This window comes from Mesoplodon mirus (genome assembly GCF_964341445.2).
Source record: "Mesoplodon mirus genome assembly, chromosome: 3".
Lineage (NCBI taxonomy): Eukaryota > Metazoa > Chordata > Mammalia > Artiodactyla > Ziphiidae > Mesoplodon > Mesoplodon mirus.
Window position 1 is genome coordinate 68,395,080 of NC_138978.1, and position 24,683 is coordinate 68,419,762.

Consider the following 24,683-nt stretch of genomic DNA (forward strand, 5'->3'; position numbering starts at 1 on the left):
CTTCCTTGCACTCCCTAAACATATTCTCTCCTGTCTTCAGGACACAATGTACAGCCCCACTACTAGGAAGTCATTTCCCTCAGCAGATATTAGCTAATGGAGAACATCTGTGATGCACAAGCGTCTCTTCTCCCAAGAAACATCCCCTAATACAAACTGGGTGTGCTGTGTTACCCTCCCCTCTGTTCCTCTAAGACCTTGAGTTCCATTACGCACCCACAGTACGTTATCGCTTATTTCTTAGTCTACTGCTGTTGGTTTGCAAACTGGCACCCACACACAGAGGGCAAGGGAAGAGTGAAAAAAAAAGGCAGCCACTCCAGATTGGTAAGTGGCAAGTTTAATAAGCAAAGGAACCTCCTTAAGAGACTTGTCTTGGGCAGCTGCAAGATGAGTTGCTCTCCACACCTGCCCATCAGAATCTTAAAAGTTTATACAGAGGCCTTAACTGGGTTCAGTCATGTACAAGGTCCCGATGATCTCCACAACTTATTTCTCTCTTAAGTCTGCACCCTTGAAAATGGTCCCCTCTGTGGGAATGGCGGGCAGAACATATGCATTCCAAGGACAGGGAAGAGGGGAAGGAGTCTCTGATTGCCCAGGTCCGGGTTGAGGCGGTTACATCCTTTCAGTGACCTCCTCCAATACCTCTGCTAGATTTGAAGGCCAGGATGGAGCATTATTCTCAGCATCCTTACTTATTTATTATGTACATAAATAACGATGTGTTCAACACATGAAGATACAATTTTGTTTGGGACTCATTCTTACTGGTATAAATTTCAAACTAAACTTAAGCTCAGCAGTTTAGAAGTGTTAACTTCCACATATATATCCAGACAATTTCATTAATTCCACATCCAGAACCAAAAAAATAAAGTTCATAGATTACTGCTGATTTTTACGGTCTTTCATTTAAAAGAGGACAGATTGGTTCCTTGGTTACATGGTCAATATAAGTCTATAAAACAAAGTTTGAAACTACTTTTTCTAAGTTTTAAACTGTCCCTCATTAATTATTATCTTACAAAAGCAGGCACACATATACATATACATGTATGTATACATGTATGCATGCATGTGCATCCATATGTGTGTGTGTGTATATATATATATACACACACACATATAAATGTGAGTGTGTGTATATAGAGAGACACAAAGAGACAGAGGGACAGAAAGAAAACATGCAAGCCTAAACATGGTCCTAACATAAAGTTGTCCTAAAACAAATGCATACCCTATTACCTGCCACAAAGATTTATAATCTATACATTTCATGAGCAGCTGATCTCTAACTTATTCTGAAACAAGAACAGGGACTCATAGAATCGAGTAAATATCATTAGCAACAATTTTATTTAGCTATTTGCACTGCCTTAATTGCATGGAGATGGTATTGGTGACCTTTTCCTGTCTCTTTTCTCCTTAATGCCCATCTCAGGGAAGTTCCATGCTGTCAAATGGTAAGGAAAGTTTAATTTTGTCCACAAAGGAGACTGAAAAGCAGTTACAAAGCCCAGAAGCCAAGGTGCCACATGAGAGTTGCAGACCCATGAACAGCTGCAGAAACCATTATTTCACTGGGTTTACGTAAAAAGACAACCTGAGAGCTTCAGTAATGCACATACAAAACCAGCCCCAGATAATGCTTTGAAACCATCTTTTAAATGAACCATCTTGGTGTCCTATAGTTCATCAAAGGTTTCCTGTCTCCAAAAGGTCAACGTTGTATCCCTTACCCTTTCTGAATCTCAGAATACCTTTTCAGCAACTCGTTTCAGAAAGGTGAGCAGGTGTCTCTCAGTCCTAACAATCATGATTCCACAGTTCACAGATTCTTAAGATAAATCATTAGACTGATATCATATATAGTCTTTTGTCTGTTTTTCAGGCTCATATTTTAAAAAATCAATAGTTTTGGAATAGCTATGAGTGCTAAAACCCTGATTAAATGTAGTAGGGTCAAAATGTTAAGATAATGTGGACCCCCACTTCCCTGTTGACTGTAAAATACCTCATTCTTTTAATTCAGACTTTGAAACACTTTTAATATTTAGGTCTTAATAACAAAGCTTAGCCAGCTTTGGCACCACCTCATTCTAATTCTGCTCTCTCAGGCTCCTATTGAATGAGTCTGTGTGTGTGATGCCCCTCCAGTCTTACTGACAAGTAGAATAGATCCAGGTGAGTTGAAATCTTTGCACACAATGATTTTCTCACCTTTTCCTGTTTAGGAAAGATTGAAGGTCCCTGGTTGGGATGCCATTTTTAAAGCATCTTTTTCCATGACTATGAATAATAACCAGCTGGGTCTCCTCAGGCTCAGCCATTTCTTTTTCAGACAATGCCTTAATTATTTATTTATTTATTATTATTTTTTTGCAGTACGTGGGCCTCTCACTGTCGTGGCCTCTCCCATTGCGCAGCACAGGCTCTGGACGCGCAGGCGTCCAGAGAAGCCCTGCCTTAATTTTTTTAACTGAAACTTTAGATAAATGAATTGTTTGCTAACAAGAAACTATACAAAATTATATACAGGTTTAGTAAAATGGTTGTTATGGACTGAATATATGTTTCCCCCCAAAATTCATAGGTTGAAACCCTATCCCCCCATGTGATGGTATTAGGAGATGGGGCCTTCAGGAGGTGACTAGGTCATGAGGGTAGAGCTTTCATGAATGGGATCAGCACCCTATAAAAGAGACTCCAGAAAGCTCCCATGTCCCTTCCACCATGTGAGGACACAGGAAGAAAATGGCCATTTGTGAACCAGGAAGCGAGTTCTCACCAGACACTAAATCTGCTGGTGCCTTGATCTTGAACTTACCAGCCTCCAGACCTGTAAGAAATAAATTTCTGTGGTTTAAGCCACCCAGTTTATGACATTCTGTATAGCAGCCTGAACAAACTGAGACAGCAGCTAATGCAAACATTTCCACAGTCTACATATAAATGTCAACCTCATTCTGACCACCAAGCTTCCTTCACAGGGAGAGGGTATTAATCCTGTGGCTCAGTCACAACCATGATCTGTCACATCCTTTCCACTCTGCTCCTCTTCATGGGTGCTTGGTATGGGTTTGCAGCCTCCTTTTGCATGTACTCAATTACAAGAGCTTTACTGACCCAGCCATACTTTGATTTAGTAGAGCTCTTCTGATCTTTCTGCCTTTGTCCTCTCCACTCACTGCTACTGTTTCTCCTCACCATGTACATTTCTTCCTTGAACTCAATACAACCCTGGGCCAGATGAGGTCACCTCACCTGGGCTTTTGATTGTGTTGCACCTTGAGCATTCTACTCCCCTTGTAAGTTACTGCCTGCATCTGTTGCCAAAGCTGGACTTTGTGGTCATGCTGCCTCAGTCCTGTGATCCTCTCCTGTTCCAATCCATAATATCAACAACCACATTGGTCACAGCGACCACCCGGCCACTGTGACCACATCACTCAAAAGCCATGCTGTTTACACAAAGGCCCATAACTAATTGGCCAGACCAGCCCAACTCGTTGGCTTCTTTATATGATGGACAAGACTATTTACCAACCTCTGTTCACTGGGTAGAGAAAGACCTCCTTTCCGGCTCAACGCACTGGAAAAAACTGTCCCCCAGGAAACAAAGCAACCCTATCTCTATCATGGTTCCCATTTCTCCCACTTCAATCCACACTTCCCTGTCCCTGCGGTGCCTGAGTATTAAGGAGCAGCTGCTGAGTCACTGGGAGAGCCGCCTTCCCAGCTATAGCCTTTAAACGCTTGACCCCTGAACCCCTGCCACCCACCATATAGATGACATAATTGGGGCTTTGAACTAATAAGGTCAACTCCTATCAAGCCCTCCATTTGCCCCCAAAGAGAGAAAGAGTATTCCATAGAAACCCAGACTAACAGGAAAGGCACTATCATATTAATCAGAAAACATTTATTGTGTACTATTCTCAAGGCATTCTGTACAGCACCAGGGATCCAGAGATGGCACAGACAATACACTCACAGTGCTCCCAATTCAGTGGAAAGGTATGCATGCACATACAGTGTGTATGTGTGTGTGTACTTGATTTCTTCCTGTGTCATAGGTTAATTCTTTCACAAATAGTTACTGAGTGTCCCCATGTCAGACACCACTCCTTCAGCTGGAGAAGGAGTATAGTATCTCTATCCCATTCTGCAGATTACAAAGTTCTTCCACATATGTAGTCTCATTCATTTGCTTTCAGGCCTCTGGAATGTGAGCAATATCTAACTGTCATAACTCTTCCATCTTCCCAAAATGGAAAAGCTCCAAAACAAGATTATTGCTCAACATGAGTGAGTCCAAGGAAACCATGATGAGGGTAAGGTATCCTGGACCATACTGATAGAAGAATCTCTTGAGCCCCAACCTTCTCTCCCAACATGCTGGGCCCCACACTGTCTACTTCTGTGGAGAGAGAGGGATGTAGTGGTCAAGACTCCAGCTCCAGTCCAATCCTGGCTCCAACATTGCTGGCTCCACAACCGGGAGCACGTGACTTAACCTCCCTGTCTATGCCTCGATTGTTCTGCCTTCCACAAGACACTTGAACACTCACACAATTCACCCAAGTTCTTTGCCCCTTTACAACAAGGATCACCTTTCCTCCAGTTTCCAATAACATATTCCTAATTTCTGTCTGAGACTCCATCAGAATGGCCTTTACCATCCATATTTCTACCAATGTTCTGTATATGATGTGCTGTGTAAGAAGATGGATGCTTCCTCTCCAGCTCCCTTTTCAGAATCACCTTAAAAGTCCCTTCAGGAGAAAATATTTTCAAACCATATATCTGATAAGTGGTTAATATCCAAAATATATAAAGAATTCATACAACTCAATAGCAAAAACAAAACCCCAGATAATCAGATTAGAAAATGGGTAGAAGATCTGAATATATATTTTTCCAAAGAAGGCATACAAATGGTCAACAAGTGCGTGAAAAGGTGTTCAGCATCATTAGCCATCAGGTAGATGTAAATCAAAACCACAATGAAATATTACCTCACACCTGTTAGGATGATTATTATCAAAAAGACAAGAGATAACATGTTTTGCCAAGGATGTTGAGCAAAGGAAATCCTTATGCACCGTTGGTGAGAATTTAAATTGGTGTAGCCACTATGGAAAACAGTATGGAGGTTTCTCAAAAAATTAAAAATGGAACTCCCTTATGATCCAGCAACCCACTTCTGGGTACATATATATAGGAAATAAAATTGCTATCTCAGAAAGGTATCTGCACCCTCATGTTCATTACAGCATTATTCACAATAATCAAGACATGGAAACAACATAAGTATCCATCAACAGATAAATGGAAAAAGAAAATGTGATACACACACATACACACACACACACATGCACATACACTTGAATATTATTCAGCCATAAAAAATAAGGAAATCCTGCCATTTGTGACATGAACAGACCTTGAAGGCATTCTGCTAAGTAAAATAAGTCAAATTGTGAAAGACAAACACTGTATGATCTCACTTATATGTGGAATCTAAAAAATCCAAACATATAAACACAATAGAATGGTGGCTGCCAGGGGCTCAAGGGTGGGAGAAATAGGGAGATGTTGATCAAAGGGTACAAACCTCTGATTATGAGATGAATAAGTTCTGGGAATCTAATGTACAGCATGGTGACTTCAGTTAACAACACTGTATTGCACACTTGAATGCTGCTAAGAACGTAGATCTTAGATGATCTCACCACAGAAAAATTGGTAATTATTTGAGGCTGTGGTAGCATTAACTAAACTTACTGTGGAAATCATTTTGCAATATATATGTGTATCAATTCATTACATTGTACACCTTAAACTTACACAATGTTATATGTCAATTATATCTCAATAAAGCTGGAGAAAAAAGGTTTTGCATCTCACAACTTTTCCAGACTCTACCTATTACCAGTTCCAAAGCTGCTTCCACACTTCTAGGTATTTGTTATGGCAGCACCCCACTTCTTGGTACCAATTTCTATCTTAGTCTATTCAGGCTTTGTAACAGAAATAGACTGGGTGGCTTAAACAACAGACGTTCATTTCTCACAGTTCTGGAAGCTGGAAGTCCGAGATCAGGGGGACAGCATGGTCGGATTCTTGTTGAAGGCCCTCTTCCTGGTGTGCAGATGGCCACATCTTCTCATTTGTTCACATGGCAGAGAGAAAGAGAGAGGCAAGCTCTCTGATGTCTCTTCTTATAAGGGCACTAATCCCATCAAAAGGGCTCCATCCTCATGACCTATTTCCCCAAAGCCCCATTTCCAAATACCATCATATTGGGGATTGTGATTTCAACATATGAATTTGAGGAGTATACAAACATGAGACCATAACAGAAGGCATAACTGTCTCCATTTTGTAGATGAGGAAAACAAGACTTAGGTTAAGTCACTTGCCAAAGATTATGTAACCTAAAACTTGTCCCTGATAATATACATCAAATCACAGTGAAACACACTTATAAGGGCTTGCTAAGGTGGGGACCAGGATGCTAAGTATAATAATGGAAAAATGTGAATCATTAAATATTTACAGAGATAAAATTCCACCAATTTCTAATACAGAGATAAGAAAACTTTAAATAAAAATTCTTCAGATGAAAATTAGCAAATACATACCTGTCATTTATAATTAGCCATATCATTAGCATAAAAACAATGTACTGAAATCTTTAAATCATCTTACTCTCTTAAATATATATATTTCTGCAATCTACTTTATACTACAAATTACCTGGCACACTTGTTCAGAGAGAACACAAAGAATGTTTTTAACACAACCAGTTTTATTTAGCTAAAATTCTTGTGACTTAACCCATCTGAATTAATGAAATTTGTATTCGTTTATTATTGCTCTGTACAGAACTATCACACGCTAGTAGCTTGGAAACAACACAAATATATTATCTTATAGTTCTGGATGTCAGAAGTCTGACACGGGTCTCACTAGGTTAAAATTAAGGTGTCAGCAAGGCTGCATTCCTTCTGGAGGCTCTGAGGGAGGATTCTTTTTCTTTCCTTTTCCACATTCTAGAGGCTGCCCACATTCCCTGCCTACATTCCTTGGCTCCTGGCCCCCTTCCATTGCCAAAGCCAGTCAAGAATTTCTCATGATGCCATCTCTCTGATTCTGGTTCCTCTACCTCCCTCTTTCCCATTTAGGGACATTTGTGCTTACTTACATTGGGTCCACCCAGATTAATCCAGAATAATCTTATTTTAAGATCAGCTGCTAAGCAACCTTAATTCCATCTGCAACCTTAATCCCTCCCTTGCCATGTAAAGTAACATATTCACATGTCCTGAGGATTAAGACATGGACATCTTTTAGAGGCCAGTATCCTGCCTACCACAAGGTCTTTCTATATCCAAATGTCAGGAAGCAGAAACACTGGACACTGAATGTGATGGCGTTTGAGCTATGATGTATATTGTCCAGTGATTTATCATGCCAATGATCCCCACTTTCAAAAAGTACACTTCCCAGGTAGAGGAAGGCAGTTCTTGGAGCCACACCAGGATGTACAAAACAAGTTGGGACCTACTTTGCTGATTTAATTTTGATATGCCACATGTAAGCACTAAGACAAAAGAACAAGAGGTACACCAAGGAGCATTTCAAACAATTTACATTTTTTTCTCATAAGGATAATAATAGAGAAGTAACTTGCTTTAGGTGAATCTAATTTGTGAAAAGACAGATTATCCCATAGGACATAATTATATTCATGTCAAACACCATCTATTCAGCACTTAACACATTCATTAAATTCAAATAATTATTATATAGAACACTAAGAAAGAAGAAAGTTTTACCAATTATACTATGACATACCATTGACTGTAAACTGCAAATGATTTTAGTAATATGAAATGTGAAAAAAATCATTTAGTATTAATGAAATAGATTTCCACGCTTGTTTACTACTACACATATTTAGATACACCTGGGAAAGAGAAAAAATAAGGCATATAGAAGAATATGGCAGAGTCCCCACCATTAAAAGCCTCAAAATGAGGTTAGATAAAAGGATTTTATGCATAAAACAATTAGAGAGCATATAAAAGTATACTTAAAATGCACTAACAGTGGTGTTTTGGAGCTTGCCTATACTGGCTCTTAAAAGACAATTGTTTAGGGCCTCCCTGGTGGCGCAGTGGTTGAGAGTCCGCCTGCCGATGCAGGGGATACGGGTTCGTGCCCTGGTCTGGGAGGATCCCATATGCCGCGGAGCGGCTGGGCCCGTGAGCCATGGCCGCTGGGCCTGCGCGTCCGGAGCCTGTGCTCCGCAACGGGAGAGGCCACAGCAGTGAGAGGCCCGCATACCGCAAAAAAAAAGAAAAAAAAAAAAAAAAAGACAATTGTTTAAATGTTCAGGAATTTTGCAAGCCATTGTAAGCTTGAAATTGGCCAGCTTGGGAGTATTTACACCACAGAAATTAGCAAACACTACAAATCAGGGCTCTTTTTTCTTTCTGAAAAGCCAGTTTACCAGCACACCAATGACTAAATTTAAAAATAAGTGGCAAGATATATCACATGGGATAAATAAAATGATTCATTATATAAGCCAACATGTATGCTTTACATCCTTTTAATCCAGAAATTCATCTTTTGTATGTAGTATTTGACCAAAGGGGCTCATATTCTTATTCAACTGTTTCCTATCCCTAATAAAAAAAAAAAACATAAGGACTCAACAAATACACTGACATTTTTCAGCAGCATTTTAAGAAATGTTATGCAAGATATCTCTTTACATTGCCACAAATGGAAAGGTTCAACTCACCTACCAATCTGGAAAAACTGATCACACTATTTTATGCTTAATAGAATCAAGTGAGACTTAGGTGAATGAGCACAGTTTTATTCAGAGGTCACAAAATCTGCAATTTGTAGAGTTTGATAGTGTCCAAGGAGGGTCTATATCAAATTTCCACTGCTAAGACAGGTTTCCAGCCAGATAAAATGTTTCTGCAACTCACATATTAAGTGCTTGTACTGGGAAAGCAAGTTAAACAAATCACAGGATACTGTGGCTTGATTGCTTTCATGTTACAGTTCATGAGGAATGGAGCTCCTTCCACCAACCTGAATGCCTCTCTTACTGTCCATCAGAAAAGATTTGCAAGAATCCACCAAATTCCTACTCTACAAAGAAACTCATCACACTCAAGCTATCCAAGCTGAAGATTTTGAATCTCAGTAAGAGTCTTAACAAAGAAGTTAATAAAATCTAAATTGGAACAACTTCCTCAAATAAAATATCTGAAAGCAACACTAATAACGAGAAAAAGCTTTTTATCATTAAAAACTGCATGTCTGTTATTTAAGAGTGAGAAAATTTAAGAAATATGTGACCAGACACCTTAACTCTTAAGAGGTGCAATGATTTTCCTGTAATTATTTAAGGCAAAATCTCTAACACTTCCTGCCCAAAGTAAAAAAATGGATGAGATTTAGAGCCAGAAGGCTTGAGGTCAAATTCTAACTCTACCCCTTAAAAGATGCCTGACCCTGGAGAATTCAATCTTCTTCTCTTTACAGTTATTATCACCATGAAGTAAAATGCCGTGACTGCTTCCTGAAGTAGATGATCTATGTTTCCTGTCCTGGAAATAGATTTACCTGGAGCTATTACATCATTGGATTATAGAAATTCATATATGAAAAGGTCTAGTCAACTCCCTCATTTTATATTCAGGAAACTGAGGTTCTAGAAGTAGGCATGATTCATCAGTAAACTCAGATCAAAGTTCTCAAAAAGAAAATGCAGAATGTCACAGGAGTTCCCATAAAATTGTCCCTATCCCTTTCCTAGGGTCCTTGTCTTGCTACCTTCCACCAGAATTTCTTTCACCCATGTTTAATCACTCCCTTTAGATTCATATAAGATTCTTTCCTGTATGCTTCTCACAAGTTGTAGAATGGAGCCATGCCCACGGTAAACACTCAGCCAAAACTGGTTGAATGAATGATTAATCAGTTAATAAAAACAAAGTATATTGGTCCAATTCCTTGACCTATAACATTTTTTTTAAAAACCCTGTGTAAGAATCACATTTCTTCTGCTTCAGGATAATAACTGAAAATAATCTATAACAAAACAGACCCAAAATCATGCTTTATATATTCGGATTTTTTTTTTTAATGCAGAATGCTCAGTGTGGATGAGCACACATTGCTGACAATGTTAGTTTTGTTGTTTTGGTTTTGTCAAATAAGTGCCTTTGCAGTGTGCTACAAAATTGCATTAGAAGAAAAAGTTCCCAGGGAGACAGGAAAAAAACCTTTTGAGGAAACTTGAAGAACGACCAATACAGGAGAGCAATTGACATAGGGTCAATTATTTTCCAAGGCTTTATAAGAAAACTCTTTGCCAACTAAAATTAAACCATGAATCTCTGCTGCCTGCCACTTTATAGAGGGTGATTGAACTGATATCATATAAATGATTTTATATTACATTCTTCATTCTTTTTTATTTGCATCCAAACCTGCCATATCTCAGCAATTATGCTAAATATTGATTTATAATCTCTCAGTTTATTCTAACGATGCAGCCAAATGTGAACCATCATATTATTTTATTTATGCCTTTAATATGATGGTTTGGAGTGACTAGTAAGAACAAAACTAGTCTCCAAACTATGCTGACTTCTGGCAAGATAGTTTTCCAATGTTCAGGGATGAGGCAATAGGAAAACAGTGCATGGGCAATCAGCAGGCCTGAGACACACTAAGTTTGACTAGTTCCTTATAAGAACTGATTTGAGCCTCCAAGCTCTTCTGTGGAGACTTAAGAATTTTATATCTTTGAATAGCAACAACAAAACAATTGTGGCCATTTAAAAAATATTCATTAATAGAAACATAATATCCAAATTAACAAAGAGAATGAGGCTGCTTGGAGGAAAGGTGACCAGCAGGAAAGTTCCAGAAACAAATCATTTTTATCGCTAGTATTTATTGATCATTTCCCTTTTTTGTAGTGTACCTTAAACTCTCTCTATAACACACACTATATATTTTAACTCTCAAAACCACCCTGCAAAGTACTGTTATCCTCCCTCTTCACAGACGAGTAAACTGAGATGTAGAGTAGTTAGATAACTAGCTCACAACTAGTTAAAGGCAGAGTCAGGATTCAAATGAGGGACCGCTCTGCTTTAATCACTAAACTGAACTATGTTCTATGAGGCACAACTGTCCAGTGGAGCTCAGCCTGGGGAACGAAAGGCATGTAGGGCGTCAGATAAGTGAACAATCAGCCTGTAAAGGATGTTAAGAAGGTAGGATCATCACAGATGATGATTGAAAATTCTGGGAGGATATTTTGGCTCAGTAAATGAAAATTATTTAAAAATCAAAGGAAGGGCCTGTAAAAAGGTGTGCCCCATGCTCCTGGGACTGGATGGTTTTGTGACAGCAGTGAAGGGTTTTAAGCAGGGAAATGGTATGACCAGATTTTCTTTTTTAACATCTTTATTGGAGTATAATTGCTTTACAATGGTGTGTTAGTTTCTGCTGTATAACAAAGTGAATCAGCTATACATATACATATATCCCCATATCCCCTCCCTCTTGTGTCTTCCTCCCACCCTCCCTATCCCACCCCTCTAGGTGGTCACCAAGCACCAAGCTGATCTCCCTGTGCTAGGCGGCTACTTCTCACTAGCTATCTATTTTACATTTGGTAGTGTATATATGTCAATGCCACTTTCTCACTTCATCCCAGCTTACCCTTCCCCCCTCCCTATGTCCTCAAGTCCTTTCTCTATGTTTGCGTCTTTATTCCTGTCCTGCCCCTAGGTTCTTCAGAACCAATTTTTTTTTTTTTTTAGATTCCATATATATGTGTTAGCATATGGTATTTGTGTTTCTCTTTCTGACTTACTTCACCCTGTATGACAGACTCTAGGTCCATCCACCTCACTACAAATAACTCAATTTCATTCCTTTTTATGGCTGAGTAATATTCCATTGTATATATGTGCCACATCTTCTTTATCCATTCATCTGTCGATGGACACTTAGGTGGCTTCCATGTCCTGGCTATTGTAAATGGTGTAAATAATGCTTAGGCAAAATATCACCAAGTAGTGCCAATACTGCTACTCCTTGATGTCACAGCTGATTACCTTTGGGAAGCCTCTTTTTTCCCTTCTCATAATCTAATCTGATAATTTCTATGGTAACTCTCATTCGAATTACTTCTAAACAAAATTCAAATTCACTAAAAGAATATTGAACTTTGATTCTATGTGCTTCTGGATGCCCATATTTTCCAAAGCTAGTTTTATGCTCGTATTTAATATTCAGCCCTTCTGCTGGGTCAGTGATAATCATGGTAGACAGCTCTAGGTATGGGGCTGACCTATCATGGAATAATCAACAAAAACCTATGGGTAGGTCCACAAGAACCTGTGCACTTGGCAAAAAAGTGCTGTGTTTTCTAAATGTACTTTTGATATATCACATGAGGGGAAAAATTAAAATTGTACTAAAGAATTTCTATCACACTCTGTTGCTTATGTCCACCAAAGTTTAAGTTAGTTTCACAAGGGCTGATTCTTTTAAAAATGTCCTGCTGTTTCTAATCATTTTTGAGACCATGTTACCAGTGGGTTGTCCACTCACCCTACCCTCTGGAAACAGAAAGATCCAGTTTAAGTGTTCTATTGCTGCTTTTACTCTATAAGTTTCAACAAGTTGTTTAATCACTATTATCCTCAGTTTCTTCATCTGTAAAAGGGGGGAAATAATAGAGTTTCTATTAAAGATTAAATAAGACAAAGCCAGTAAAGCACCTAGTGCAGTGCATGGCATCATTCGCTACTGTAGTGTTTAGCAAAGTTTTATCCTTAAATGAACCATATAGACATTTGCCTGTGCTCAGAAAGGGGTAAACACACCATGCTTTGTGATCACAGAGGGCGTACATCAAAACTTGAGAGTAGGGGGACAATTCAAAAAACCAGAAATGAAATGAAGTCTGAGCCAGTAGAAGGAAACCTAATAAATGCCAGGTCATGTGAAGAGGGGGTGAGGGAACTTGACTGTTCTAGGAAAAGGGAATATATGCAAAGGCCCAGGGGTGAGAAAGCACCACGGTCCCAGTCTTTACCCTATACTCCTGTGCACGCACGCACACACACACACACACACACACACACACACACTTCCAGAACCCCCATATGAAACATGGAGGATTCCACTGTGTTTCAAAGGCCAGAGGATAAAACTGAGAGGAGGGTGGTCAGCATGCCAGCTGCCAGACATGAAGGAGTTTCATACAATTATTTTATGCAACAAATACAGAGTGCTTATTAGGTAACAGGCCCTGGGGTTTTGTAAGGTTACAAAGTCCCTGCCCTCAAATTATTTAAAACCAAGAGGAAATACAGGCATACCTCAGAGATATTGTGGGTTTGGTTCCAGATCATCACAATAAGGTGACTATGGCAATAAAGCAAATATCATAATAAAGTGAGTTATGTGAATTTTTTGCTTTCCTGGTGCATAAAGAAGTTATGTTTACAACATAATTGTAGTCTATTAAGTGTGAAATAGCATTATATTAAAAAAAGTAATACTTTAATTAAAAAATACTTTATTGCTAAAAAAATGTGTTAACCACAATCTGAGCCTTCAGTGAGTAATCTTTTTGTTAGTGGAGGGTCTTGCCTTGATGTGGACGTTGATGTTGATGTTGACTGCAAGGTGGTGGGTGCTGAAGGTTGATGGCTGTGGCAGTTTCTTAAAATAAGACAACAATGATGTTTACGCCAATTGACTCTTTCTTTCATGAACAATTTCTCTGTAGCATGTAATGCTGTTTGATAGCATTTTACCAGAGAACTTCTTTCAGAATTGGAGTCAGTCCCCTCAAACCTTGTCACTGCTTTATCAATTAAGTTTATGTAATATTCTAAATCCTTTCCTGTCAACAATCTCCACAACACCTTCACCAGGAGTAGATTCAGTCTCAAGAAACCACTTTCTTTGCTCATCCATAAGTTACAACTCCTCAACCATTAAAATTTTACCATGAGAGTTCAGCAATTCAGTCACATCTTCAGGCACCACTTCTAATTCTAGTTCTCTTGCTATTTCACCACATCTGCAGTTCATTCCTCCACTGAAGTCTTGAACCCCTCAAAGTCATCCATGAGGGTTGGAATCAACTTCTTCCAAACTTCTGTTAATGTCAATATTTTGACTCTTCCCATGAATCACAAATGTTCTTAATGACATCTAGAATAGTGAATCCTATAATAATAAGAGTCTTATTTCGTAAATATATTTCTTAAATAATAGACTTGAAAATCAAAATTACTCCTTGATCCATGGGCTGCAGAAAGGATATTGTGCTAGCAGGCATGAAAACAACATTAATCTCATCATACATCTCCATCAGAGCTCTTGGGTAACCAGGTGCATTGTCAATGAGCAGTCATATTTTGAAAGGAATCTTTTTTTCTAAGCAGGAGGTCTCAACAGTGGGCTTAACATATTTAGCAAACCATGTTGTAAACAGATGTGCTGTCATCCAGGCTTTGTTGTTCCATTAACAGAACAGAGGCAGAGTAGATTTCACATAATTCTTAAGGGCCCTAGGATTCTCTGAATGGTAAATGAACATTGGCTTCAGCTTAAAGTCACCAGCTGCATTAGCTCCTAACAGGAGAGTCAGCCTGTCCTTTGAAGCTTTGAAGCCAGGCATTGACTTCTCCTCTCTAGCTATGAAAGTCCTAGATGGTATATTCTCCCAACATAAGGCTGTTTTGTCTCCATTGAAAATCTTTTGTTTAGTGTAGCTAAAGTTTTCTGTTTTTGTTTTGTTCCTGGAAGTTAGTAGAATAGCAGTTGTATGTGGTTATATTAGTGTCAAGTACTTAATTTGCTGACCTTATTATTTCAGGAAAAAAAAGTATGTATAATATTTGTGGGAAGTTAAAATAATGCTTTGAGATTTTTATCAAATATGGAGAGTAGTTATTTATGAAAAATGAAGAAATGTCTATTTTTTTCTTTGTTCCCAATTAATGTAGATAACTTTTAAAATGCATTAAAGCAATGGTAAAGCAAAAAAAAAAAAAAAAGAGCAACACCTTCATGAATTATCTTAGCTAGATCTTCTGGTTAACTTGCTGCAACTTCTACAACAGCACTTGCTGCTTCACCTTGCACTTTTATGTTATGAAGATGACATCTTAAACCTCGTGAACCAAACTCTGCAGCTTCCTCACCTCTCTCAGCTTTCATAAAATTGAAAAGACTTAGGGCCTTGCTCTGGATTAGGTTTTGGCTTAAGGGAATGTTGTGGCTGGCTTGATCTTCTATCCAGATCACTGAAACTTTCTCCATATCAGCAATAAGCCTGTTTCACTTTCTTATCATACATGTGTCCACTGGAGTAGCAATTTTCATTTCCTTCAAGAACTTGTCCTTTGCATTCACAACTTGGCTGACTGTTTGGCACAAGAGGCTTAGCTTTCAGCCCACCTTGGGCTTTTGACTTACCCTTCTCACTAAGCTTAATCATTTCTAGCTTTTGATTTAAAGGGAGAGATGTATGACTCTTCTTTCGCTTGAACACTTAGAGGTCATTGTAGGATTATTAATTGGCCTAATTTCAATATTGTTGTGTCTCAGGGAATAGGGAGGTCCAAGGAGAGGGAGAGAGATAGGGGACCATCTGGTCAGTAGAGCAGTCAGAACACACACAACATTTATCAATTAGGCTTGCCATCTTATAGGGCTGGTTCATGGAGCCTCAAAACAGTTACAGTGGTAACATCAGAGTTCACTGATCACAGATCATGATAACAAATACAATAATGAAAAAGTTTGAAATATTGCAAGAGTTACCAAAGTGTGATACAGAGACATGAAGTGAACAAATGCTGTTGGAAAAAATGGTGCCAATAAACTGCTCCAAGGAGGGTTGCCACAAACCTTCAATTTGTAAAAAAACCACAATATCTGTGAAGCACAATAAAATGGGATATGCTTGTAACAGCAGGATAGTCTGATGTGCTACAATCATAACGGTTTATCACGCCCAGCATGCATGAACTCATTTAATCTTCAAAACACTCTATACATCAGATTTTTAATCCCATTTCACAAACAAGTGAACTATGCCCACACAGGATGGGTATCCCAGAAGAACTGAAATCTGCACTGGGTCTTGAATGACAAGTCAAGTGTTGAGGGAGGGAGTAAAATGTAAATGGGTGATGACAGGGGCAGAGGTGCTATCCAGACTCATTCTAAGAAGGGGGAAGATCATATACAAAATGTCCCAGAGAGACAGAGCACAAATTCCCACTTGTTAATTATTTATCATAGAATTATCACAACCAAAGAGAGTTGAGTTCTATAGTATTATTAAATCTTCAATTAAGTCAGTTACGTATTATATGTCAAATAGGCTTTAGTGGGTTGTCTTGGCTTAGAAATCTGATCACTATTGATACTTATAATCTTGGATAGATGCAAAGAGCACACTTAAACTAAAACAAAAACAAACAGCCACTAATGAGGGCAACACCAATAAAGCCAGCACACATGTTGGGTGGGAAAGGGTAATATAATCAACCTCTTTAAAAATCTTTTCATTCTTCTAAAATATAATTCTTATGTGCAGTAGTAAGGTTTAAAACAGTAAGGACATCTGGTCAAAGGTTAAAGAGGTTGACTAAATTTTAAATGATCAATCATTAAAAAAATGTACTCATAATATTTCATCAGTCCTTCTAGCATTTGTCAATGTCAAAGTAATGATGCAGTTTCCTGAGTTTGTCCTGAATTCTTGAATTAGATAAGAAAAGTAAGTATTCTGGAGAAGTAAAAATGCTCTGGGTTAGAGTTTCCATTTTTATAAAAATTCTCAGTTGTCCAGATCATAGTTTCTTTAAAGGGGAAGCCTCATTTTCAGGGTTATGAATAGGTGGATCAGTGCTCATTTTCACTGTAAAAATTCATGAATTTAAGAACAGGTTACTATTTAAAATAAATTAGTTTAATTGAACAAGAAAGTGATTTGTGGCCTGGAAATACATTCCTTGTTTTCCCTTCCAATTAGTTTAGGCTATCTCTGCTTATTTTGAGCTGTATATTTATGTACTTTTGGTTGATGTACTTTGAGAATTAAATCTTAAGGATGTGTTAACTAATCTTATTATAGTAATCACTTCATAATATATACATATCTAAAATCATCACTATTGTACACCTTAAACTTACATGGTGTTATTTATCAATTATATCTCAACAGGCTGGAAAACAAACTAGAGAAAGAAAAACAGACAAAAAAAAGGCTTAAGCGGCATATGCTTTGCACAAAGATCAAAGTAAATACACATCAGCTGCCATTCACAGAGTCTCAAATATGTCAACAGTCCTGCAAAGGAGGTATTTATTTGCCCCATTTTTTAATGAGAAAAGTGAGACACAGAGAAATTCACTTCTTGAGTTCACATAAGGCATAACTGAGATTCAAACCTATGTCTTTCTGACTCCAAAACTATTCCTCTCTCTACTGTAGCATGCTTATCTCATATTTTTTAAATGAAACATTGAGTTTCCTTTTGGAATATCATTCCTTTTCACTTAGAAGAACACAAAAAAAATAAGGACAATTTTCAGACAGTTCCAACCCTGCAGATACTTCAATCCCTTGCTCGTATCTCCTTTGCAATGCTCTAGCCTTCTGCACACACTCCCCACTACACTTTCCTAATTTCCTTGGGCCCCATCTCCCAGCTTCCTTCTTGAACCCCCTGGTTCCTGTCATAGGATTTTGGGATCTGCTTCCTGCTCCATGCTCTTGCATTTGGCCCTGAAGCTTTAGACTTTTTCCCTCCCCTGAGTCAACAACCTCACTAAGGACTGGAACCTCAAACCCCTCTCCACAGACTGTAGCCTGAGATCAGCCTCACCCTCTCCCTAAGCATACATCCAATTCTGGACGATTCCAGCCAAGGTCAAAGCTCTCCATCTCAAGTTTGACTGAGGGGAAAGGAGACTTTGTAAGAAAGAATTTAACAGTTATAAACTTATGTAAATGCCTGTGAATTGTGGTGAAAGAGTCATTTTCTGGCAGTTCAAGACAGAGATTCCAATTTCAAGGAGAAGAAATACTCAAACTCACTTTTGAAAAGGTTTAGGAGATGAACAGAAATAAATCTGAAATTAATTTCTGACTTAGAATTGAAGGCAAAGATCTTTCAGTTAAAAAAGAAAATCCTAGTGTGCACACTTGGTATTGTATCTGAGATTCCAAAAAATGAGCAAGAGAAAGTAAGTGGAAGTTAGAGACAAAACCAAATTTGAGGTATCGACTTCTCAGGCCAGGCCAGTTTTTGCTTGGTTTTATAGCAAAAAAAATGCCTTGCCTGCTCCCAAGAGCTTGTCAGTTAAATAAACAAGCAATGTTGTTGTCTTCTCTCACTTATTCAAAGTCACAACTGGCTACTATTGCCCTGGCAGTGATGATTGTAATTATAATACTATGTTTTTAGAGAGTACTTTGTACTTTCCTTAAATGTGTCCAGATGTTTCTCCCCTCTTTCAAAACTCACCCCCCAAAATTTAATCTCTCTAGGATGCCTTGTCCAATTAATCCAACTCTACATCTAGCTCAGGACTTGGGTATGGCAGTTCTCCTACAGAAAGCTGGGCATACTCATGTATGTTGCATCTAAGCTACCAGGCACTAAGTTAGCACATTAACACTTACTATGTGCCAGGCCTTGTACTAAATGCTTTAAAGTATTTCATTCAATCCTCACAACAACCTACAAAGCAGACATATGTTCCACCAGGATGAAAAAAGCAAGAATCAGAGAGATGATACAGAATTTATGTAGGGTCACACAGCAGCTATGTAGCAAATCTGAACTCAGACTATCCACATCCAGAGCCAGACAGCTCATCACTAAAGCTCTGTGCTGGACACTGCTGACTGGCTACCAGAAGCCATTCCCAAACACTTCTCCCTTGCCTATCGCCCACAGAAGTTAGGAAAGTCAAATCTATTCTTTCCCACTCTCTCTCGTAACTAGGCATGTTCATTGATGCAGTTCTGAGCAACAGGATATAAAAGAAAGTCTACTGGAAAGTTCTGGAAATGTTCTCCTTCCAGATTTTAAAAAAAAATGTCCTTTTTTGCATCCATCTTTTTCCTTTCTGTTTGGGATGGCTTTATAAAGCTACTGTGCATGGATCTAGGGTAGTCATCTTGGTACCATGAGGAAAAGACCCCAAAAATTATAGAGATAAGGATGCTGATATTACGAAAAAATAGAACTGCATACCTCCAGACTACTTGTGAAATAAATAATGTGTTGTTATGGTTTAAGCCACTATTCATTTGGTTTTCTGTTACTTGTCATTAAACATATTCCTGACTGATACCTACTAATCACCCTGCTGCCCGAGGATGGCAAAACTCAATGAAGGTTAGTGACTTTTAAATCTTTTTTTTTAAAACTCACTATTCAGGCCTTTTCCAGAACTCAAATGAATTTCTGGAACAGCATATGTGCTGAATATGGTAACTTGCCGAATAGCATTTAGTAGGCACCCAGTAAATATTAATTGAATCGATGAGCAAACATACTCTTGGGACTTACCATAAATGATCACTAAAATAGGTGACATATGTCAGCAATTACTGAGCTAAGTCCTGGGGATACATGGAAAAGGTAGAGAGGTGTGGTCTGCACCCTCAAAGAGTTTGCAGTTTATAAGGGAAATATGAAGACAACTGGAACGCTATGAGGGAAGGGCCCACATGGTACTTGTTGGTTAACTTTAAAACACTAGTGTCTTAGAAACAGCTTTTTAAAACAGTGGAGCTTTGTTAAAATAGGAATAATCACTTTAAAAATAGGAATAATGCACAGGAAAATGGAGAAGAAAGAAAATGACCAAAATGCTAACTCTGATTATTTATGGATGGTAGGATTTCAAGCAGTTTTTACATACATTCCTCTTTGAATTTTTCTGCTCCAAGTAAAAAATTTTCAAAAAACAGATAAGTACAAGGAGGAAAATTAAAAATCTCTTGTGTCACTAGTACCCAGATATTTGAGATCCCTTCTATTAATCTAATTTATAGCAGATTAGTTTTACTTGAATCTAAGCAACAGAAACAATATTATTATAAATATATTGGAGCAAGCTATGAAGAGAGACAACTTCTTAAAGTGAGAGCCACATAATATTCACAAATATGAAATATTATAATCCATGGCATATAGAGAATGCCGTATTAACTGCTACTATAAAACATTATGATTCAATTCAATTTAAAATATTTTTTTTTTTTTTTTTTTTTTTACGGTACGTGGGCCTCTCACTGCTGTGGCCTCTCCCGTTGTGGAGCACAGGCTCGGGACGCACAGGCTCAGCGGCCATGGCTCACGGGCCCAGCCGCTCCGTGGCATATGGGATCTTCCCAGACCTGGGCAAGAACCTGTGTCCCCTGCATTGGCAGACGGACTCTCAACCACCTGTGCCACCAGGGAAGCCCCTAAAATCCTTAGTTTTTAATGTTGTTTCATAACTACTATGTGCAATTTATGTTGTCTGTTTAGTTCCCTGCTGTGTCTTCCCTTGTTTCAATATTTTGCCCTAAGAATTTTCATTAATTTATAAAAGTTTATTACTATAAGAAAATAATAACAGTCACAGAAAAATGGATCACCAGCTTAAAAGGTTCAGTTTTCTACCCCAAGTAGTGTCAGATGGAGAGGTGGGAAGTAATTTGATTACTAATCAGACTTAACAAAAGAAAAGCTCAATACTTACCAGTAGAGATCATTGACTGCTGTAATTATTTCTCTTCACTAGTCCTTTAATCACTTTTTCCATTTGCTTTTATTTTTATCTACCTTCCTGAACCTCTGGCTTCCAATCTCCACTCCCTATGACCCTCATATTGTTAAATCGTTTATTCTCAGTGACCCTACACTTCTCATAAAAACCATCTTCAGCTTTAGCAGGACCTAGTGGGGAAAAAAAAGCATCAGGAGTTGCAAAGAGGTTGTATTAGTGTGCTAGGACTGCCATAACAAGTATTGAAGACTGGATGGCTTAAACAGAAATGTATTGTCTCACAGTTCTGGAGGCTGGAAGTCCAACATCATGTTGTCAACAGGGTTGGTTTCTTTTGAGGACCATGGGGGAAGGATTTGCTCCAGCCTCTGTCTTAGGCTTACAGTTGGCCATTTTCTCTCTATACCTTCTCATAGTCTTCTCTCTGTATGTACATGTCTGTATCCTAATCTCCTCTTCTTATAGGGACACCAGTCATGTTAGATTAGGGCCCACCCCACTGACCTCATTTAACCTTAATTAACTCTTTAAAGACCCTACCTCCAAATAGAGTCATATCTGAGCTTCTGGGTATTAGGAGTTCAACATATGAATTTGCAGGGGAGGGAAGAGACACAGTTCAGTCCAAAACACAGGTATAATCAGAAAGGTGATCAATTTAAGTATGTAACATGGATTTAGACAAAAGTAACAAAGAATATATTTCCTGGGTACAAAGAAACACAAGCTGCTGCACTTTGATTCTGAATTATGTGCTGACAAACATAAAAGGACCACTGATGATCCATCCAAAGAGGGAACATATACCTTCTGGATCCTGCCACATCCGTGCAGGTAGTTGGGATGGATGAGAAGAGAATAATGAAACTCTATAAAGAGAGTACCCAGAGCACGGGGCAGAAGAAAAAACTGCACCTCACAGTAATCTGCCCATAGACCAAAAAAAATAGTTAACCATACAAAAGGGACAGGAGATAAGAAGAATGAGTGAGAGGAGACCCGCCAGACAATGAGTAATTATTAAAAAATCCAGATCCATATATCTACACTTTGAAATGGTCTTCACTTTTAAAGTATGTTTCTTGTGGCTCACTATAAAAGCAACGATTTGGATCTTACATTTGGGTTGACTTTTTTAGTCAGCACAAGACACAAATGTACAATATGGTAAAAATTACCCTTAAAAATTTAACTAATAAAGTACTATAGTCATGGTTTTGTGTATACCACACTATTCAGTAATTCTTTGTATGCTTAAGTTTGAGAACAATGGAGCTAGGTGAAAGCAAGGAACTAAGGGAAAATCAAAGTGCAGTGTCCATACACTCAAATAATTTGCTTTTGAGGACACTAACCAAGTCTTATTCAATGCAGTCAGTGAGACAGGTTGAGACCTGAGACCCTTTGCTGCAGTGCTGCAATGCTTGCACCTGGACACACCTCTCCTTGAGCAATAAAATACAAAGAAACTATATGGGACTAAAAATAACTGCATGCATGCGCAGTTGGGGCAAATTCTGGACAAAAGATACAAGGAGACCCAAAAACCCAACTGCCACTTTTAAAGAGCCCAGAGCAAAAGCAGGGTACTGCACACGCTCCCTGCACACAACACCACCTAAGGGGTGGGCAAAACACCTAAGCCACCCTTCTGGCCTGACCTCTGGGCACACCCCTACCCTCACCCCATATAAGGAACAAGCTCCCCAGCCCCCCCTCAGGGAGCGAGCAAGCATGGGAATCTGTTGTTTGTTCTCACTCCCCCCTCCTGCAGCAGGGGCCCCAGTAAAGCCTTGCCTGAATTTCTTGTCTGGCCTCTGACCAATTTCTGTTGATTCAGGAGACCAAGAACCCTGGTTGGTAACATCAGGACCAATAATTGATCACTTAAAAAATTAAATTAATGAGATAAGTATAGATAAATACATTTACCTTAAATCGTTTATTTTAATTGAAAGCATAAATGTATGTCCTTTTTCATAGTGCCAAGGGTTTCACTGTGAATGACTCAACTGATTCTCCTCTTTCCTTATCCTTTTTAAAAACATAAATCATATTCATAATAAATTATTTGGGATTTCAAGTTTAGAGAAAGTTGATGAAAGACACCTGCAAACCAGTATGGATGTGGAATCCTATTTTTTTTTCTTTTTCACAAATTTTACCCCCACCTAATTTGACAGTTTATTTTAAACTGATGGACATTTATGGAATCATTCCAAAGCATACAATATCTTCAACTATTTTTGTGGGGAACTGAGTAAGCCATTGGAGGGAAAGATCCAAAAATTTAGTCTGCATCCTACTTCTCTTGGTCTGTACCAAAATTAGCAACTAAAGTTTAAAAGATTATTTAAGTACTATATTCCAGAATCTGAAGTTTTCATTGAAAATGATATTTCTGGAAACTAAAAGTCTTGAAAATACATAAACACCCCAGGTCAAGGCTATTTGAGGTTGACTTTAGAATTGAAAATTGAGTCAGAAATTTTTTATTTTCTTGTCTCCCTGAAAAACTTTTCATAACTATTAATAATCAAAATAAGCTGGGGAAGTCTCTACTCCTTACAGCTAGAGATTCCTTTCTTCAGTAGACTGAGAGAAGGGAAGTATGGACTGCTACAGCATCCTGCATTTGACAGCACCCCGTGTGCTAAACCAGAAGTTTATAAACTGGGATATGTACTCCCCTGGGATACCCAGAGACTTTCCTAGGGGAACCCAAGCAAGGATCGTTTGAAGGGAATCAATTTCTAGACGCTCAAGTTTCCTCTGTACTCTCCTAAAACTGGTCTGCCTAAAAATGCACCTCCAAGCCATGTTGATACACCTTCCTCCTTTCCGTTGTATAATCATCTTTCTACTTTCATAAAAGAAAGGCACACCTCTCACCATATGGTGTCTTCTTAGGGTATACTTAACTTAGAAAAACATCTGAGACAAAGGGACAATTTGAAGTATTATGTAGATGCTGATACAATAAATGGTTTTCTTGACTTGTCAATAAATATGATTGCAAGTAGTTTCCAAACCTTTGCTTCCAACACAACTGAAGGAGGACCTAATTGAGCTGTAATTTGAAAAATCAGTGAAAAAAAATTTTTGGTGACAGATCACTACGTGATTTTTAGCATAACTCTGAAAAATTCAAAGAATTGAGTGATGTTGTATAACAAACAACAAATCCCTTTCCATTCCCATCTAGTTATGTGAACAGGTTTGTCAAGCCAAGGGATAAGAGAAGACATCCCTGCTATATAAAAAAAGAACAGACTCTATAACAAAATTATCAGAGAGGAAATCAAGACAAATCAGCATGTTCAATTCACCTCGTTTAATCAGAAACAATTTACTCCTTGAAGTCAAATTGTTAATATTTAATAGGAGGGTAAATAGAAACTACCCAATTTTAATCGAAATGTTTAATTACTTCAAATCTGAAATTCTGTGTCACAGATAATTTTGGTGGTAGGAGTGGTGAGCAACAAAGAGACTGGAACCCTACTACTCTCATACAAAGTACTACACTGTTTGCTAGGAAGGCAGAGATACCATAATAAGTCTCATTAACATCCAACACCATACATAGTTACAAATTGTGTGTGTGTGATGAGAACTTTTAAGATCTATTCCCTTAGCCACTTTCAAATTTAAAATACAGTATTATTAACTATTGTCACCATGATGTACATTACATCCACAAGACTTATTTACTTTATAACTGGAAGTCTGTACCTTTTAACCACCTTCACCCAATTTTCTACCCCCCATCCCCTACCCCTAGCCACCACCAATCTGTT

General features: G+C 38.3%; 1 protein-coding gene across 1 annotated transcript in view; it reads right to left on the reverse strand.

Moving 5' to 3' along the window:
* The window catches only part of ERICH3 (glutamate rich 3), a gene marked incomplete at its 5' end in the record, with an annotated part of 112,915 nt that overhangs the window by 83,238 nt on the left and 4,994 nt on the right, over positions 1-24,683 (reverse strand).